We start from the raw sequence: 20053 nt of genomic DNA, 5'->3' as shown, positions 1-20053 counted from the left end.
GTCTACCTACAGAGATCCGAGATCACTGCTTGGAACACAAGTCAGCTTCTATTCAGGAGTTGATAAGTCATGCAAAGCGGGGCTTTGCCATTCACTCTGGCAGTCTGACCTACCCCACAAATGAGGCCATGACACAACGAGCCGAACAGACTTCTGGGAATGACAGTAGAAAGAAAAAAGAGCAACCCAGAGAAGAAGGATGCACGACCTAAGCTTACTCCTCAGGAGAAAGCTTGCTACATTAGAGAGGGGAAGTGCTTTGGATGCAGGGAACATGGACATATCTCCGCGAAGTGCCCTAAAAAGGCACAGAAAGAACAGAATGATAAAAACGACGATAGGCTTGAGAGTTCGAGAGCAGCTGAGGAATGTGGCAGAAAAGGCAGATAGAAAAGCAGAACTGGTACCACAGGGCGTGGGACCTGCATTGAATCTAATGAATGAAAGTACAAACTTTGCCACTTTTGGGGCAAAGTGAAGGATTAGGAAGCTCTTTTGAAGGAGCCAAGGCCAACTTCTTTTCACTTGGAATTGGCGGCTCGATTTGGAATTACGCCCAACAGACTGACGCCATAGGCGGAGGTAGTTCGACTGGCAACCCTAAACTTCGTTTGCAATGACAGGGGTGTTCAGGGCACGCGAGTGACGTTCTACTCAGGATCCCTTGGTACCACAAGAACTACGCCGTGGTTGACTACCGGGCCGAGAAAGCGACTTTGATAAATGAAGGACTTAGAGATTGTACTTGATGAACTTCAGTTTCTTACTCATTCTTTTGGGAGAGAACTGAACGATGCATAAAGGTTGAATATGTTTTGACCTGATCAAAAGAACGCCAAGATTTTTCTCCACACTCATGCCGATTGCTTTTCAGAGGGCCTGAAGATCAAACCATTGATCTGATACCTGGAAGCACGCCACCGAATCGGCCACCTTACCGTGTGAGCCGAGTACAGAATGAAAAGATTATGAACCCAGTGAAAGACCTCTTGGAAAAGGGTCTTGTCCAGCCCAGTACTTCACCGTATTGCTTTCCAGTGTTGTTGGTTTTGAAGAAAGACGGATCTTGGAGAATGTGCATCGATTATAGCACTCTCAACGAAATCACCATCAAGAACAGATTCCCGATTCCTAGGATCGATGATATACTCGACAACTTACAGGGATCCTCGTGCTTTAGCAGGATTGACTTGAAGAGTGGATATCATCAGATTAGGATAGCGCCGAGAGATGTCTACAAGACAGCTTTTGGACGACTTTTGGGCAATTAACCAGATGATGGACAGGATTTTTAGAGAGTACAGGCTATTTGTTGGCACTTTCTTTGACAACATCATTGTTTTCTCCAAGAATGAGGTAGAACACAGAGATGATCTGCTTCAAGTCTTTCAAGCATTACGAGATCACACGTTAGTGATTAATGCAAAGAAAAGTAAAATTTTCCTACCAGAGATACACTTTTTGGGACACATTGTGTCAGCAGCAGGAGTGCAAATGGACCCGGCCAAGATAGAGACCAGCCGTGATTGGTCCGATTTGAGGAATGTCCATGAAGTAAGAAGCTTCTTGGGAATGTGTTCGTACTACAGGCGGTTCATACGAAAGTTTGCAGAGGTTGCTTCCCCTTTGCATACCTTGACACAGAAAGGAGTACCTTTTTTGTGGGGACCCACAGACATGACTGCCTTTCGGACATTGAAAGAGAAATTGACTACGGGACCTATTTTGACTTTGCCGGACTTGCAGAAGTCATTTGAAGTATATTGTGATGCTTGTGGTCGTAGTCTGGGTGCGGTCTTGATGCAAGAAGGCCATGTCATAGCTTACGAGAGTCGTTTGTTCTCTAGGCCGGAGATGACATCACAGATCTATGAGAGATTTTGGCGGTTATCCATGCTCTTACGCAGTGGCGGCATTACCTACTCGGAGCGGATTTTACCTACTCGGACATGAGGACAAGGACTGTTACTACCTCAAGGGATTGCGACAAATACAAGAAAGTCTTGGTCCTACTCTTCACTAAGGGCCAGCACCTACATCCAACATGGTTTCTTCCTTGTGGCCATCCACACCATATGCCACCTTTGCTGACAGCCCCTCCTATGCAAGATATGCCAAGTACTTTTTCGTCTCAGAGCTTTTATCATATCCTTGCTCCCTCATCACCTCAAAGCTTCTATGTCTCCACCTCCAAGTCAATGCACCAGGAGCAAGGACCACCTTGCCCTTCGACTCGCCCTTTGAATCGGCCCATTTTGTGCTACAAATGCGGGGAATCTGGGCATTACCAAAGCAAATGCCCCCTGCCAGAAGGGTCCGCTCCTTGCCGTCATTGCCCTGAAACGAAGGATCACTACTGTAAGGATTGCCCTAAACTTCGTGCATTCACGGCTTGGAACTCAAGTCAAAGCCAGAATGAGTTTGCCTTTCCCAAGCTCAATTTGATAGCAGTGAGCACCGTTTCTCAGCCGCCCTCTTCTACCCACGTGGTTACCCCGCAAAATAAGCCGCCGCAGTTGGCAGAGGAGCTATTGGGCGTCCATACCCGGGCCCAGAGAGCCGCTCTCAGTCTTAGCATTTCAGCAAGTTCAACTCCCCCACACAGTCTCTTACCAGTGGTTACCCTGCCTTGAGCTGTTAACAAGCCATCCCTCAGTGCCATGAAAGAATCCAAATCTTTGCTCTCTGATATTGATGACGCTTTCTTGGAAGCAGTTTCCGATCTATAGAAGATCAAGGTACCTGAGGAACAACAGGTAGAAAAAGAGAAGCTTACAGCAGAGACAGTCTTGAAGAACACTTTGCAACAAGTGTCCCTCTATGACACGCTACGACTAGATGCGGATTTTAGATGTGACACCCTTGCTGTTATTCAGTCACTTTACCCCGGAATAAGTCCCAGTGGCGGGCACCTCCCAGTGCGACCATCAGAGTCCTATATGATATCCAATCCGGCTGGTCCACTCACTGATTATAGAAGCCCTCGCCTGACAGTGTCCGTGTTGGGTTGGCAATTCTCAGGAGTGAGTGGATGGTGGATCTGGCATCAACTTGATGCCTGAGTTCACTATGTTACCTCTAGGTCTACAGCCTACTCGCCTTGCTCCCTTGATAGTTACATTGGCCGACCAGCGGACAATCTACCCAGTGGGCATAGTAGACAATGTGCCTCTGCAGGTACAAGACTTTACTTTTAACTTGGATTTTGTTGTGGTTCGTCTTTCCGATGGTATGGGCGGATTTCCCTTGCTGATTGGAAGACCATGGCTGCGACACACTAAAGCACTCCATGATTGGGGGAAACGATGCAATGTGGATACATACTTCTGGCTCCCCGATGAAGCCCATTCTGTTAGAAGGAGGTATGCAACCCGTGGTGCAGCAAGTTTCTATGTCAATGGAAACCAACCCTGAACATGAACAACCTACTCCACCTGACGGGTCGGATGAGGATCTGTTGGAGTGGTTGAATGCTACCAAATCTATGGCTTATTATGGAGTCTCTATTCACTCTTTGCCTGAAGTTACACGCTCTTCCAATGTTTCCACAGTAACTAAACCTAATGAGCCACCTTCCAATGTTTCCACAGTAACTAAACCCAATGAGCCACCTGAGCTAGCTCGAAGGTTGAAGGTCGTAGATGTTACTCGGGATGCACCCTTCGTGGAAGCCTTTAAATTTGGTGAGCCTATGGAGGATCATAGCAACGAAAAAAAATCTCCTGGACAGAAGTTCACCCCCGTTCTGCTTCTCGGACAGAGAATAAGCTCTCCTCTACCTCTAGCAAACTCCCTTCATGCTATCTCTTTGCTGGAGTGCATTCCCCCCTCGCCCCTACCCACCCCCTCCTTTTTCCTGTCGCCCCTACCCTCTCTTACCCTCGCCCCTACCCACCCGCTCTCACCCCTACCCTTCTTACCCTCGCCCCTGCCCTCTCTTACCCTTGCCCCTACCTACCCCTACCTAAACCCTACCTACCCCTCGCCCTCAGTGTTGAGAAGTTATTGTTGCAAGATTATCTGCAAGCATGGACCAGGTCATACACTGAGAAGTAACTGTTGCAAGGTTATCTGCAAGCATGGACCAGGTCATTTTCCTCTCACTACGGTTATCAATAATAAAAGATGCGCTGGATCCAAACCGAGCATATCTCTTTGTAGTGCAGCCTCATTCTATTGTGCCAAGTGGGATTCATGGACTATGCAATCATACTTGGTCCCTATCTATTCAAAGGCTTAAGGCGTTTGCAAGCAGTGCAGTGTTTTTACTCCACTTTTGAGGTATGTAAGGTCATGGGCCTAGCACCTGCTTCAGGAAAGATGTACAGATCCAGTACCTAGTGGTTTTCTTTCACAGTTTTTTCAGTATTCCTCTCACCGAGATGGTGAGCGGTCTTGTGGAGGGCAACTTGTAGCAGGGATACAGTGTCCTTCACAGGACAGACAGTTGGACAATTGTTACAGTTGAAGCTAGGCTCTCATCTCTTTGCACTCCTCACTGAGCATGCTCCGAGAATATCGCCTCTAACCCAGCTGAGTTCGTGGGTATGCCTCTGATATTGCACCATGCAGTGTCTCAGTCAGTAAATTGTGCACACCTCCACTGAGAGGCCACGGCCACCTGTGCATAGACGGTTATAGATCTCTTGTGTATAAACCGAGTCACTCTTTGGTGTAAATGTTTTAACGGTTATGTGACCTCCCTCCTGAGGTTTGGGCTGTACTATACTGACATGAAACAAACAATGTCAAAAGTGCATGATCCACTGGTCTTGTGTGGAAAGCATGTGAAACCGACTGCTCGAGGAAATCATTGTAAGCCATTAAGTATGGCTAACCCATGTGTAGTCGTCATCTTTGTGAGGTATCTATTATACTCTGTCTGCTCTTTGTCATGTGAGCAACTGTCAAGCCTTAACTCACCCACATCCAACTCTCTAAGCATCTCATCTGAAGTGTTGTAGAAGACTGTCTTAGAGCTGCCTGTTCGGGCATTGAAGTCCCTAGGAGGATGATATCACCGTCCCTAGAAAACTCCCATATATGAGCATCTAGTATCGAGAAAGGAGATTGTCCTCTGGGTGCAGTGTATACTCACGTTCTGGAGGGAAGTAACATATGGCAATCTATATAAATTGGCTCGTGTGAGCTCTCAGTCTCACACACATGTATCTAGCATGATCATCTCTGCGTACAATATGTAGTAGTGGCTGTAACTCCTCCCTAAATAGCACTGCTACTCCTTCTAAACCTCTACTCCCATGCTTAGATCTTGCGACTCTCCTGTGGGATCTCTTCCATGTGTATCCCACCTCATGTGGCATAAGTTGTCCAGGGGCCTGATGAGTCTCAAAGATGAAAACAATGTCCCTGTCTCTGAAATTGTCCTAATACTTGTCTTCATCAGAGCGGGCCTCTTTCTCAAGAATTCCTTCTTCTCTTCCAAGGAGGGAAAGCGTAGTATGAGAACTCTCCCTTGTGAAGATTCTCCCCGGTCATCACTCTTCTTGCCCACTCTCCATGCCTTTGTGTGTGAAGGCTTGTCCATCCCCATCATGGATGTGAGGCTTGTGACCTCTTTTTCCACGTTGTTTAGGTCCTTGAGGCCGGTTACCCTCACATGTAGAGCCCGCATCCTCCTCCTTTGTTCCGCAACCTCAATTCATTTTTCGGCCTCCTCTACTTTCGTTTGTGTTGCGGAGATGACTGCGGCCCATGACTTCTTCCCCTCGCCATCCTCATCTGCACTCTGGATGTCGAGAGAGTATGGCTCGAATCCTCTGCTGTAGTCTCCGTCCATGCTGTATAGCCCCTCTCCTCAATCATGGCCGTCGGGATCTCTGTAGCTCCAATGCTCGGACGATGAGAGTGCCGGTAGTGGTCGAATGAGTGTGGGCCGAGCTCTGCAGTGATCCCTACTCCTTTGGCTGTCCCATGTCTAGTGAAAAAAAACCTATAATCTGTCTGTGGGACTGTCTCTCTCTATCTCTTCCTAGTAAAGCGTCTTTTTATCTGTGTAACTCAAGTAGATAAAGCCCAAGACATCTCTGAGCCTCATAACTCATGACCTTAGAGAAAGGACCGAAACCCTCTTTGAATAAGCAGTGGAAACGGCCCCGTATCTCATAGTACATTGTGCAATGACATATGTAATGTAGCTCTGTCTCTGGCTCTAGCTGGCATAAGCGGCATATTCTACTGTCTGCCGGTATCCCTCTAAATCTACCAGTCTCAATCTTTAGCTGATGTGAGGATGTGCGTATCTGACTAATGGCACACCGGAAACCGTGAGACATATGTGTGTCCATGTAGCTGGGTCGAATCACAAACCCATCTCCAGTGAGGTGGAGAAGATGCTCTCTATAGAAAGCCATCTTCGTGCCGAACTCCTGTGGCGGCTCTATCCATGTCCTCCTGGTTTCCAATTGGATCAGGTCCTGACGAATGGGTGTAGTTGTGAGGATTAGTGGTGCTAATCCTATAATTAAGACTCAAAACTTCATACTTAAGATCAAACTGAGACTCAAGACACTGAATGTGTGTTTGATTGATTGGATGAATGCTTGAAAACTGAGTACAATAGACTCTTTATATAGGAGACGAAGAGACACAAATGAAAAGACACGTCTCATGGTGAAGAGACGTGACTTTAGACGTAAAGACACATCCTTTCGGCGAAGAGCTACAACCATTGGACGAAGAGTCGCAACCATAGAGCAAAGGGGTGTGACCAATCGTCGAAGGAGTGTGGCTCTTGGCGAAGAGAGACATCTCTTGGGCGAAGGGGTGTGACCATCCTAGTGTAGGGGTTCTCCTTGGCATGGCACTTTGCGTATTTGCAACTAGGAATAGATGTAATATTGTAACATAGTCACATCCGTGACATTGTCGGCCGTGTCAAAGAAACGTTTGATGTTGATAGAACTCCTGAAAAGCATTGAATCTCCGAAAATCTTCGATCTTTGAGTTATCTAAAATCTTTGTCTTGAACCTTTGCTTCTTGCGAAACCTCTTTGCTTTGACTGCTAAATCCCATGTTATTGCATCGTTCAAAGACTTTCTAGAGGAATCTGGCATAATCAGGTTGACTGCAGCAAGAGATTGATCTTCAAAATTCTTCATTTGATGTAAGACTTCTGGTTCAAAATCTATCAATGATTGCGAAATTTTTGGTGAAGAGGAAATCTTCTCGAGGCACTCTTCAGATGGGGTAACTTTGCTAATCACTTGAAAGGATTTTGGATGAAGATTGCCGTCATCTTAAGGAGAGAGAAAAGAAAGAAAGAAAAAGAAAGATTTTTTAACGTCTATAAAAAAGGCCGAAATCTGTCTATGAGACAAATCAAAGTACATGATGTGGGTATCCTCTGTGTGTTCGTAAAGGATAAAAGGTACAAAAGTAAAGTAAGTATCCTGTGTAATGGTCGGGGGAGGAGGGAAGTGATACAAGGGTGGTAGTGGAGCTCCAAAGCTGGGGAAAAGATGCAATCCTATATGTTGGGGTAAGTATAATCATGAGAAGAAATTCTATCCTATCTCTAGCTCCATTGAGTCCCATAATCAGGGTGTAATACCTAATGCATGGGCGGGTAGGGTGTGAACAATCCGCACAGGATGGCGGTTGGATCTGCAAAGCTCGGATTCGTCTCTCCTCGAGGAATCTATAATAATACTCGTGGATCTCCTGTATCTCTCTCTCTCTGGTGTAGGCTAGGGGTCCTACGTCCATAAGTACGTGGGCGTCTGCGAGCTCGGACCTCCTTAGCTTGTTGTAGAGTCACTCTTTTGTGGATGGTCGGAGGTGGTGGTGCTGCTATGGTCCTCTGGAAAAAGTTTGTGAGCTGTGTCTAGCGCTCGTCTTTCACAACTGATGTTGCCTAGAGGAGGGAGTCTGGATGTTGTGCGTCTACGAGGAAGCAGCCACTGTTGTTGGTCTATGGTGAGACCGGCCCTTGTATTAGATGAGAGTCCTCGTGGGAAATCTCTCTGAATTGTATTGTGCAAGCACCCAATGCTTTCCCGAGGCTTCCGTGGCAAATAAGCGATCCGAACGCTTGCACCTAACCCTCACCAAGCTGTCCAATGGCTGTAATTGCAGGTTTTTGACCCGATTTCGCTAGCATAACGTTGCAAAAATCCTTGTAGGTCAAAAGTACAGGAAGTGGACACTTTCCCTTGCGGTATGGAAGCATTCCAGTGGGTTGCAGGACAATTTCAACATGATGTAATTTTCTGTTTTTTCATTGTTAGGTGCCTACTGCCCTGTACACGTATCCCAAGGCCTTTCCGAGGCTCCCTTGACGACTCCCTACAGTTTAGGTGCGAAACCGTAAACTTGGAGAAAAACACAGCGGAGCGAGCATGCCTACGCGTGTCTCAGGTGCTCCAGCACGCAATGGGTCGGTTCCCTTTCAAATCGGATGAGTTTTCACGTGAGAAAACTCTCCGTTTTTGCATTCCTTTGCGATGGAACTGTGCGTACCTGAAGGGGAGTAGCAATTAGCTAATCCGGTTCCTGTACAGAAGGCTCTTGCCTTGGCAAACGCGCATAAACCCCCAGAACTGTACATGGTCATCTGAGAAGCCCAACTAGTGGGGCATTACCATATGTGCAAAGGGGAGAGAGAGATGTGCGAGAGCAAATTGTCGTGCTACATAGAGCAAGCTAGAAGGCAAGCTTTCCGTTAAAGCTGTGAACACCTACACCCACTACTCACACACAGTGTAGCACATTTATGAGCTTAAATGAGCCCCCTCGCTTGAAATGGATGCCCCCTCTTGCTTATGCTTCTGGAAAATGCATCCGGAGCCGCCATGTGTCCAGTTTGCCTCTTTTGAGTTTATTCTCTAGTAGCGAGGGGCTTAAATGACTTTGAATTGAGCCTAGACACCCTTTTACTTCTCAGATTCCAGTGCCGATTGGCCCGACCAACTTGTAGTGACCTGCCCTTTCCGGCTGCGAGTGAAACTCTCGGCCGTCGGCCGTTTCACACTGGCTGTACAATGCCCGGCCATTTGCAACTTCAAAAAGAGGGTCCCAAAAATAAACAAAAATCATCGAAAGAAACTCAAGTTAGCAATTGCCACATCCTCGTGGCATATGGGCTCAAAAATCTGATGTAGAGTGGGCTGATCTGCAAAGAAGGTTGGATATCTACCTCTGATCTCCTCATATGCTCTACATCTGCATACATAATGCTCCTTGCTCTCAATCTCTGTTGTGCAAAGTGTCCAGATTCTCTCTAGTCTTGGGACATGTGCAAATCTCGCTGCCTCAATCTCTAGCTAGCGTGATGAGACTTTGAGTTGTCCAATGGAGACCCGTGCTCTGTGGCATGTAGATATCCTTGTATCTCGGTCTCTGGATGAACCCATTTGCTAGAATGGTAAGGAAGTGGTCTTTGTAGTACTAACTCTTTGTGGGAAGAGGCTCTCTGGGTGTGATCCATGTCTCCTTGATGTATAACTGCTAGAGATTCTATCTGAGAGCTCGATTACTCTCAGTGTCTGAGATGTATATGAGGGGAATCGGGATCATACTATAAAGGAGGCAGATCGGTGATGTCCAAGCTATGGGATGTAAACCACTCTATGACTAGTGAGTACCATGCGCTCGTATCCCCCTCCTCATGCAGCTATATTGATGCCTCAAAAGCTTTGTGGGTGAGTCTGTCTGGTGGGAGCTCTACCATGCGTTGGATGAAGCAAACCGTCTGAAAGAGGGCCTCTACTAGCATCAGTGGTGCAACTAACTCTGCTCTGATGATGTCATGTGGTACTTTGGGTTTGTTGTGGAGCAAACGAGAGATCATGATGACATGTGGGCGCTCTATCTGTGTCCATAGAGATGCTGATAACCTTGGTGAATGAAATGAAATGTTATATTAACGTCTTGAAGTGGCCAAAATGAACTATGAGACCAATCTGCTACAAAATAGTGAATCTGATACCGTGTCTGGGTACAAAAGAACTAGAACCAGGATACTACTACTAGAATCCATCCTCATCTGCACTCTGGATGTGGAGAAAGTATGGCTCGAATCCTCTAATGTAGTCTTCGTCGATGTTGTGTAGACCCTCTCCTCAATCGTGGCCGTCTGGATCTTTGTAACTCCAATGCTCGGTTGATGAGAGTGCCGGTAGTGATCGAATGAGTGTGGGCCGAGCTCTGCAGTGATGGATGCTTCTCTTACTGTCCCATATCTAGTGAAAAGAAATCTGTCTGTTGGACTATCTCTCTCTAGCTCTCCCCGATAAAGTGTCTCTATATCTGTGTAACTCAAGTAGATATAGCCCAAGACATCTCTGATCCTCATAACTCATGACCCTAGAGATAGGACCGAAACCCTCTTTTAATAAGTAGTGGAAACTGCCCCGTATCTCAAAGTACACTATGCAATGACATATGTAATGTAGCTGTCTATGAAGTGAAATGAAATGTTATATTAAACACCTTCAAAAGGCCAAAATAACCTATGAGACTAAACTGATACAATCCTTGTGGATCTAATCCAATGTCTGGATACAAAAATAAAATGAAGTAAAAGTGAAGTAAAGTGAAAGACTACAACTAAAATTAAAAGACTAAAATCGTCAAACTAAAATCATCATCATCATCATCCATGCCCGAGGATGCCTGGCATCCGGCGTTGTGCGAGAAAGTATTGCATCGGTTGCTGAGTGAGAGAGAGAGAGAGAGAGAGAGAGAGAGAGAGAGAGAGAGAGAGAGAGAGAGAGAGAGAGAGAGAGAGATTGAGATTTAATGTCCTTCCAACACTCGTCAAAGTCCGAGGGCAGCCACGATTGTTTCGAACAACTTCGAAAAGACCTTTCCCTTGCGCACGCGGGCGCACACACACAAAAAATGAAATGAAATGCTATATTAAACGTCTTCAAAAGGCCAAAATGATCTATGAGACCAAACTGATACAATCTTGGTGGATCTAATAGAATGTCTAGGTACAAAAATAAAATAAAGTGAAGTCTAGATGTGAACTAAGTAGCTAGCTCAAACTGTGTAAGATAAGAGTAGGGAGGTGAAAGTAGTGACTGGGGGCTAATACAACATTATGTGGGTGTGCGTGTGGGAATATAATGGGTGAGAGCTGATACAAAGGCTGATACAAGATGAGCAGGGTGTGCAATCCTCAAAAGAGCTAAATCGTAGGAGATCCATCATCGATCGTTGGCAGATCTCATCAATCTCCTCCATGGTCACAGAGAGAGAGAGAGAGAGAGAGAGAGAGAGAGAGAGAGAGAGAGAGAGAGAGAGAGAGAGAGAGAGAGAAGAAGAAGAAGAAGAAGAAGAAGAAGAAGAAGAAGAAGAGAATTTCAACGTCGTAGGAAACTATCCCAAGGGACCTTAAATTTAATCCAACGAGGAGATTTTAACTCAAGACCAATTATTCAAGAGGGAAATGGCATAACCAATCTACCACATTTGGGTGATAAAAAGGTTATACCATTTTCCTCTTGTTATTAGTGCGTGCACACGCGCGCACACACACACACACACACACACACACACACACACACACACACACACACACACACGCGCGTGCGTACCCGAGAAGAAGAGAATTCTAACATCGTAGGAAACTATCCTAAGAGACCTTAAAGGTCTATCCGACAAGGAGAGTTGAACTCAAGACTTGTTATTCAAGAGGGAAATGGCATAACCAGTCTACCACACCTGGGTGATAAAAACGTTATACCATTTTCCTCTTTTTATTAGCGCGCTCGCACACACACATAGACATACCTCAGAAAAAGAGAATTTTGCTGTTGTAAGAAACTATCCCAAGAGACCGTAAAGATCTACTTAACGAGGAGAATTGAACTGAAGTCCTGCTATTCAAGGGGCGATGATAAATTTCGAGCGCTGCTGCCTATGTGGCAGCAGCCATTGCCATCAAAAAGCTCAACATTTTTTAAATCAACGGCGTCTGCTAGTGCCACGTAGGGCACTAGCGCTCGAAATTTAACCGCAGGTTTATGCAAGAGGAAAATGGCATAAGCAATCTACCGCACTTGGGTGATAAAAAGGTTTTACCATTTTCCTCTTTTTATTAGCGCGCACACAAACAGACACATACCCGAGCAAAGAAGAATTTTAACGTCATAGGAAACTATCCCAAGAGACCTTAAAGATCTATCCAAGGAATAGAGTTGAACTCAAGACCTGTTATTCAAGAGGGAAATGGCAAAACCAATCTACTACACTTGGGTGATAAAAAGGTTATACCATTTTCCTCTTTTTTATTAGAGAGAGAGAGAGAGAGAGAGAGAGAGAGAGAGAGAGAGAGAGAGAGAGAGAGAGAGAGAGAGAGAGAGAGAGAGAGAGAGAGAGAGAGAGAGAGAGAGAGAGAGGAAATGAAATGAAATGTTATATTAAACATCCTCAAAAGGGCAAAATCACCTATGAGACCAAACTGATACAATCTTGGTGGATCTAATACAATGTCTGGGTACAAAATAATAATGAAGTAAATTAAAACTAAAATCATCATTTTCATCATCAATGCCCGAGGATGCCTGCATCTGGCTTTGTCTAAGAATGTATTGCATCAATTGTTGAAGAGCATCGTCAATGTCCGCCTCTGTAAATAGTCATATGAACGTCTCCCATGTTGTGCTAGAATAGTCATGGTCCTCTGATGGAGCCTCGGTCGATGTCGTGGTCGCGCTTGTAGACGTGGGCGTCTAGCTCTCCCGAGCTCAATGGTTCTGTCAACTAATATACCTCTGGTATAGGTGGGCTTTGAAGTCTGTTGTGAAGCTCGCTCATCTGACTACTAAGTCTCTACTCTATAGGAGTTACTGCTCTCCCTCTATGAATGTCTCCTACTGCGTGATCTCCTCAAGAGACTCTCCCTGTGTCTGTGAGCTCTAGCAAAACAGCCGAAGGCATCTTTGATCCTGATATCTCATGACTCTAGCGAGTGGTCCAAAGCTCTCTTTGAATAGACAATGAAAGCGGCCTCGTATCTCATAATATACCGGACAATGACATATGTGATGCAACTCTGTCTCTGGCTCTGTATGACACAACTTGCAAATCTTGGCCTCTGTTGGTACTCTTCTAGATTTGCCAGTCTCAATCTTTAATTGACGCGATGATGCTCGCATCTGACCAAAAGTATAGTGTATCCCATAAGATAAATGAGTGTCCACATAGAGAGGTCTGATCACATATCCATCCTTTGTGAGTTGGAGAAGATGCTCTCTATAGAAAGGCATCTTCGTGCCCCACTCCTATGCCGAGTGGATCGATTTGCTCTTGGTATCTAGAGATGAAATAAAATGAAATGTTATATTAAATGTCTTCAAAAGGCCAAAATGACCTATGAGACCAAACTGGTACAACCTTGGTGGATCTAATACAATGTCTAGGTACAAAATAAAAGGAAGTAAAATAAAAGCTAACATAAACATTAGTGTCCGAGGCTGCCCGGCATCGGGCGTTATATAAGGATGTATTGCATTGGTTGTTGAAGAGCATCGTCAATGTCTGCGTCTGTAAATAATCGTATTGGACGTCTCCCATGTCGTGCTAGAATAGTCTTCACCCTCTGATGGAGTCCCGTTGATGTCGTGGTGTCCCTCGTAGACATGGGCGTCTAGCTCTCCCAAGCTCAATGGCTCTCTTAGTTAGTATTCCTTTGGTATAGGTGGGCTCTGAAGTTTGTTGTGAAGCTTGCTCATGTGATTGCCGAGTCTCTACTCTAAAGAAGTCAGTGATCTCCCTCTGTGAATGTCTCCCATTGTCTAATCTCCTCAAGAGACTCTCCCTTCGCTGCTCATTTCTAGCAAAAACAATGCCAGGCTTTTGTGGTCTTGCTATCTCATGACTCTAGCCAATGGTCCGAAGCCCTCTTTGAATAGACAGTGAAAGCGGCCTGTATCCCATAGTATATTGGACAATGATATATGTGATGTAACCGTGTCTCTAGCTCTATATGACACAACTGGCAAATCCTGGCCTCTGCTCGTACTCGCGTAAATCTGCCAATCTCAATCTCTAGCTGATGAGATGATGTGCGCATCTTACCAATAGCACATCGTACCCCCATGGGATAAATGAGTGTCCATAGGCAGGTCTGATCACATATCCATCCTCTCAGCTGGAGAAGATGTTCTTTGTAGAGAGCCATCTTCGTGCCAAGCTCTCACATCGGCTTTGTCCATGTCCTCCTCGTGTCAAGCTGAATCAAATCCTGTCTAATGAGGTGGGTAATCTCGATCCGTGTGAGGGACAAGGAGGGTGCATCCAGCGAGTACTGGAAAGGGGGTCATACTAAAACCATGTAGTTGAAACCATGATGTCATATGTGCATACCAACAAGATGTGTCTCCTTGTGAGGCCAGCTGTTGAGAAGACTCCAAAGTTAGGCAAGCATATTTATCCTTGGGGTGATCCTAGATACTGTGTATAAGAGAGACGGATCTGGTAAGTGCCTCTATGACGAGGTGGGGAGCAGGAAGCTTTGCACGAATTTTCTTTTGCGGTACAGAGGCCTTTGCCCTAATCATCCGGGAAATTATAGAGACTAGAGGCACTACCAACTCTGCTATGATGGTCCACTGAGGGTCCCCATATCTCCACTCCTTATAGCATGATAGAAATTATTAGAGTGTCAGAGAGCCAAAGCTTTGCTCGAGGTTCTTGGAACTGAACCTGCGAAGACATCCTCTCCAATCTCCCTAATGCTGCGTAAGCTCTGGTCAATCTCTCTCTGCTGCTCTCCTCAAGGAAAATACTAGGCCAGTGAAGACCACCCCGAGTAAGTATATGCATCTGTATACTCCAAAGTCTCTCGACCATATGCAAAGGTGTGTCGTGGTGTTAAACACCATTACCTTGGTCTTACCAAGGTTCACTGACAAACTACTATCTTGGGAAAACACATGCAATGCATCCAAATGACGTTGCATTCCCTCCCTCTGGAGAGTCTGAAATCAGTACAAAATCATTAGCATATAACAACGGAATCCATGTCCCTGCTAGCTGAGCACCTCTGTCTCCCTCTCACTCTACATAGTCTGAAAACTCATCCACATACATCCCAAAAAGAGTGGGATATAGGGGACATTCTTGCTTCACCTCAATAGTGGAATGAACCATGTCAGACATGCCCTGAGCAATACATACCCGCCCCATAACTATCCTGTATAAAGCCAAGATCCCCCATATCAGCTCTATGGGCACACTGTCCTGTAGTCTGCGTATAAGTCTGGCTCTTGGCACTATGTCAAAAGCTTTGTGGAAATCCACAAAGCTACAAGATCCTCATGCCATGGTATCTACCCTCCTCAATAATAGCTTTGAGTGTCAGAATCTGGTCAAGAGTGGAGAAACCTCTCCTAAACCTTGCCTTCCCAGGTGCTAGTGTGCCTTCTCTCTCTTCCCATCTACTCAATTCCTGCTCAAGAATAGATGCATACAACCTAGCCAATGTGTGACCAACCATGATGGTGCGATAATCCCCGGGAAGCATGGGATTGAAGATAGGCACAATCGTGGACATACTCCAAGTATGAGGAAAACCCTCATACATGGCTCGTTTAAACATCATAGCGAGAGGCTCTATAATTATATGTCTGGCATGAATGAAGTGCTTTGCTACCAAACCATCATGATCCTGTGCTCTTCGTGCCTTTATCATGTCAATGGCGTTCCTTACCCTCTTAGTAGTAAAGAAACTACATGTCTCTAGGCATGTCTCTCGTGGGTCAAGCAAGCGTGGCTGCCATTATGCTATGTATAGAGATGTGGCATATTCCCCCCATGTCTCTATGGAGGTGATGGAAGGTGGTGGTGAGTGCTGATGGAATAACCTCCATGCCTCTCTTGATCTTGACTCATAAACAGCTGGTACAAATCCCGCTTCATCATGAAGAGAAGTTCCGTGACTTCCCCTGCCACATCATCACGGTCTTTTAGACTGGATACTCGCACATGTAGAGATCTAGTCTTCCTCCTCTGCTCTTCTTCTAAGGTCATGTTGATGATTGTGGGAGTGGGGATGGTTGTTGTTTCTTTTCCTTTCCCTTTCTTGGCAACTTCTATCCATTTCTCGACCTTGTCCACCTTTTGTGTCTTCGTGATCACATCCACCCACAAGGACGTTTTTGCCTCATGTTGCTTCTCTTCTTCCTTTATCTTGCATACGTGTTCCTTGATTACTTAGAGCTCCTCTATCATCGAAGGCTGGATTTCTCCTTCTTCAAGTCAACCGCTTGCTCTAGTCTCGGCAAGGTCGTATCACCCATCTTTTCTAGCTTTGTATCACTGGTAGTTTTTCCCCTATGGTTGTCTCTGCTTGGAGAGTATGCACGACCTCACCTCCCACACCAGCCATCCTCCTCTTGGTGTTGGAGACTCCCTAGCAGTTGTTTGGGCATTTCACCCTCTATTGGTCCAACTACTTCTTTAGTGCCTTGCTTGTTTTGAGTTCGTTTTCTTTTTGCTCCTTTTTGTTTCTTTCTTTTCTCTTCTTTCCTTGTTTCCTAGTTGTTCTTGAATGTATCTTTCATAGTGCCTTGCTTGTTTTGAGTTTGTTTTCTTTTTGCTTCTTTTTGTTTCTTTCTTCTCTCTTCTTTCCTTGTTTCCTAGTTGCTCTTGAATGTATCGTTCAGTGTGTGTGTGTGTGTGTGTGTGTGTGTGTGTGTGTGTGTGTGTGTGTGTCGTTGTACACGCTGGCTTGGTTGGTTAATAATGCAAAACTATTGGATTGGGTTGAGAACAAATTGAGGTCTAAATTACACTATTGGAAATTATCCACTTGACTGCTACATGTAAGATTCAGAATAGTACAGTCCATACTGGTGGCATATGTGCAATTTTTCTTGCCTATGTTGCATTGGCCACTTCGTCGTGTTCGAGCTCTAATGTCTCGAATACTGGAGCACTTTTGGTCTACTTCTTCTCAGAAAAAGGGTCTGCGTTTGCTTGCGATGGATAAATTATGTACTCCGAAGCGTTCTGGTGGTTTGAATATTCTGCCTCTGGGTTCTCATGTTATAGCAAGAAAGGCCACATTGTTGTTGGTGTTGGTTGAGCAAAAGCAGCCTTGGACGCAAATGTTTGCGTTTTTGTGCTCTCATGCGGTTTCTACACCGGCTTTTGGCCATTGGCAACCATCGTATTGGGATGTGGTTTTTGGTAAGTTTCAGGCCACGATACCTGGATGTCCTCTTACCTCCAGTCTTGTAGCGGATTGGCAAGTAGTAACGCAGGACTTGTTGTGGCATGGTAGAGATGACGTATGTGGCAACTCGCTTCGGTTCGAAAGTTTACATAGGAGTCGGGTTTTTGATCAAACTCTTGTTCAATGCTCTCCAAGACAGGCTCATTTTCTCTCGCAAAAAGGTATTTGCAGCGTAATTGATGTGTTGGATGCTGATGGACGGATGCTTTCGTTCAAACAAGCTGCTCATATCTTTGGGCTTGGGATGCATTATAGGCGTATGTGGGACAACATAAAAAATCTAGTTGATTCCATATCTCCTGTTCCACCGCTGGTTGTAGAAAACCGAATTTGTGATTGGCAATGTGATTGGCTAGGTCGAATCACAAGCCCATCCCCCGTGAGGTGGAGAAGATGCCTCTGGGTTCTCATGTTATAGCAAGAAAGGCCACATTGTTGTTGGTGTTGGTTGAGCAAAAGCAGCCTTGGACGCAAATGTTTGCGTTTTTGTGCTCTCATGCGGTTTCTACACCGGCTTTTGGCCATTGGCAACCATCGTATTGGGATGTGGTTTTTGGTAAGTTTCAGGCCACGATACCTGGATGTCCTCTTACCTCCAGTCTTGTAGCGGATTGGCAAGTAGTAACGCAGGACTTGTTGTGGCATGGTAGAGATGACGTATGTGGCAACTCGCTTCGGTTCGAAAGTTTACATAGGAGTCGGGTTTTTGATCAAACTCTTGTTCAATGCTCTCCAAGACAGGCTCATTTTCTCTCGCAAAAAGGTATTTGCAGCGTAATTGATGTGTTGGATGCTGATGGACGGATGCTTTCGTTCAAACAAGCTGCTCATATCTTTGGGCTTGGGATGCATTATAGGCGTATGTGGGACAACATAAAAAATCTAGTTGATTCCATATCTCCTGTTCCACCGCTGGTTGTAGAAAACCGAATTTGTGATTGGCAATGTGATTGGCTAGGTCGAATCACAAGCCCATCCCCCGTGAGGTGGAGAAGATGCTCTCTATAGAAAGCCATCTCTGTGCCCAACTCCTGTATCGGCTCTATCCATGTCCTCCTCGTGTCCAGCTGGATCAGATCCTGACGAATGAGTCTATTAATCTCTACCCGCGTTAGAGACCTCAAGGATGCCTGAAGAGAGTATTGAAAAAGAGGCAATCTGTCCATGGTGAAACCATGTGTCTGAAACCATGATGCCATCTGTGCATACCAGCATGATGTATCCCCATTAACAGCTAGTTGTTTGGAAGGACTCTAGAGCCACCCTGGCATATCTGTCTCTGGTAGTATCCCGCAGATTGTGTACAAAGGAGACTGATCTGGTAAGCGCCTCAATCTCCATAGGGGGGGAGCTAATTCCGCTCGAATGATATCATGCGGTATGGAAGCCTCGGCTCTAATCAGCCGAGAGATCATAGATACCAGCGGTTTCTCCATACGCCTCCAACCATCCCGGCCTACAGAAGGTCCCCAAACCTGCTAGTAGAGGCAACCAAAGTATCAAAGAGCCATAACTTTTTCCTAGGTTCTTGGAACTGAACCTGCGAACACATCCTCTCCATTCCTCCTAGAGCGGCACCAACTCTAGTTAGTCTAGTTCTCTGCTGCTCTTCTCAAAGAAAATCTCGTCCCAGTAAAGACTACCCCCAAGTAAGTGTATGCATCTGTATACTCCACAATCTCTTGACCATATTTCAAAGTAGGTACTGATCTCCTGACCCTTTGCAGTGTGGTGTTAAACACCATAACCTTGGTTTTACCTAGGTTTACACACAATCCACTATCCTCTGCAAAACTGCGTAGTGCATCCAAATGTCTTTGCATACCTTTTGGTGAGTGAGATATCAACACAATATCATCAACATATAGCAACAATGGATCCACGTCCCTGCCAACTGGGCACCCCTGTCACCCTTTCTGTCAATGTAATCATCACCTCATCAACATACATACCAAATTGAGTAGGAGACAATGGGCAGCCCTGTTTCCCTCCAATAGTAGAGTGAACTAAATCAGATACCCTTTCCGGAGTGCGTACATGTCCCATCACTGATCTGTACAAAGCCATAATCCCCCAAATCACACACACAGAGAGAGAGAGAGAGAGAGAGAGAGAGAGAGAGAGAGAGAGAGAGAGAGAGAGAAACTAAAACAGTAGAAAAATACAAGAAACTCTAAAAAACAGCTAGAAACGCTTGTGAAACCTTAAAAAGCAGCAAAACATAGATTTGAAACCTTAAGAAAGGTAAACAATAGTGGCGAAACTCTTAAAAAATAGCAAGAAATGGTGACGAAACCCTAAAATACAGGAAAAACATTGACAAAACTGTAGAAAACAATAAAAAAACAATAAAAGCAATTTCGAAACCTTGAAAACAGCAAGGAGAAGTGACGAAACCATAAAAACAGAGAGAGAGAGAGAGAGAGAGAGAGAGAGAGAGAGAGAGAGAGAGAGAGAGAGAGAGAGAGAGAGAGAGAGAGAGAGAGAGAGATGAAATGTAATATTAATGTCTTCAAACGGCCAAAATGACCTATGAGACCAAAGGGTTACAAGTGGTGAATCTAATACCAGGTTTGGGTACAACAAGTACAAAGAGCTGAAAAGAAAATAGTGGGTAGGGGTGGGATGAAAGCTGATACAAGGGGAATACAAAGGGGGTGAGCTGATACAATGGAGCTCTGTGACAATAGAGGCATCATATACATATACATATACATTAGTATCCAAAAGGCTATAGAGTTCAATGTCCTCCAAGGTAGGCACTCTGTCGGGACGCACCTAGGTCGCGCCAGTATGGTATGGATCCTTAGTCGCAGTATGCGTCGATGTTGAGAGGGCCCCCG

The 20053-nt window shown here is 45.4% G+C and overlaps 1 protein-coding gene and 1 pseudogene across 5 annotated transcripts in view; one reads left to right on the top strand and one right to left on the bottom strand.

Annotated features, from left to right (window-relative positions):
- The window catches only part of LOC147457218 (tRNA/rRNA methyltransferase (SpoU) family protein), a 241074-nt gene that overhangs the window by 195937 nt on the left and 25084 nt on the right, over positions 1 to 20053 (top strand). The gene's annotated exons all lie outside the window — the stretch shown is intronic.
- LOC147457221 (uncharacterized) lies at positions 5823 to 6374 on the bottom strand (annotated as a pseudogene).

This window comes from Adiantum capillus-veneris, chromosome 5 (assembly GCF_014529385.1).
Source record: "Adiantum capillus-veneris isolate H3 chromosome 5, ASM1452938v2, whole genome shotgun sequence".
In the NCBI taxonomy this organism is placed as follows: domain Eukaryota; kingdom Viridiplantae; phylum Streptophyta; class Polypodiopsida; order Polypodiales; family Pteridaceae; genus Adiantum; species Adiantum capillus-veneris.
The sequence above is the reverse complement of the archived record's forward strand: the minus strand, read 5'-3'. Positions and strand labels throughout refer to the sequence as shown.